Source organism: Peromyscus eremicus, chromosome 9 (genome assembly GCF_949786415.1).
Source record: "Peromyscus eremicus chromosome 9, PerEre_H2_v1, whole genome shotgun sequence".
Classification (NCBI taxonomy): domain Eukaryota; kingdom Metazoa; phylum Chordata; class Mammalia; order Rodentia; family Cricetidae; genus Peromyscus; species Peromyscus eremicus.
In genome coordinates, this window is record NC_081425.1 from 43,481,109 (window position 1) to 43,482,297 (window position 1,189).

The window sequence follows — 1,189 nt, forward strand, 5'->3', positions numbered from 1 at the left end:
CTGAATGTTCACATTAAAGGTATAGGATACCACACCTAGCTCCTTTAACACAATTTTTTAAATTATGGAAAGAATGAGGCTGAAGAGTTGGCTCAAAAGTTAAGAGCACTGGCTGCTCTTCCAGAGGACCCAGGTTCAAGTCCCAGCACCCACATGACAGCTCACAACCAGGCACACATGTACTGATGTAGACATACATGCAGGCAAAACACCCATACACATGATAAAATAATAAATTATAGAAAGAGAACACAATGTGAATGATCACATTAGCTTCAGTGTCACAGTTTGTCATCCTCTCAAAGTTTCTCATCCTACAAGGAGGGACAAGCTATGAAAACTGTTGGGCACAACTTCTGAGCAAGGCAACGTTAATGATTCCCACAAAGCAGGTGTCCAATCACTTTTTCCTGGTGAAGACATTATACTTTAAGATGTCGAGGAACTTTCTCGATGTCACAGAAAAGCAGAAACCCAATGAAATGATTTTGACAGCCCAAGTCAGTGACACTCTACTGTCCTCCGTGGCTTCCTGCTGGTGAGTGCAGTGTTCACTCTCTAGCAGGAAGAAAGTCCCCAACCCTACCCCAACTCCACCAGGTAGACTCTCTGCCGGAGTGTCCTGGGGTGGAGGCTGCATGGGGTGAAGCAGGATGGAGCAGATGACATGCTATGCAGCTTAGTCCCGGGCTCTCTCATTGTACAGCTCGATCCCACTTGTAGCAGAGGTGAGAAGGAATGCCAGTTGGGTCGGGTCATGTTACTGGCCGTCTGTTGATGGCCTCCCAGGTTCCTGTCCAGGTTAAACAGGCAAAGAGGTGAAGGAGAAAAAGGAACATGCCAGGGAGACCTGCCAGGCCCTGTGCATAGGAACCAGAGCCAAGGGCCAGCAGAAAGGAGAGTCCTAGAAAGGAGATGTCCTGTGCAGGGGCTGGGGAAGGGAGGAACAGGCTGCACTTGGCCAGTTTAAGACCTTTGTCCTGAAGGCAGGGCCTGTATCCTGGGGCAACCGCAGAGAAAGCACGAGTTAGACCTGGATTTCAGTCTCCGTCCTGACAACTGCTGACATTTACAGTGTGGTGGGTGTGTCTTCCTTGTTTTTCTATTCTTGGCTCTGAAGAAACAGTTTTCTTTAAAATCTTTCTCAACCTGTGCTGATGACGCTCCCTTTCCTCGGAGTCCCCTCTGG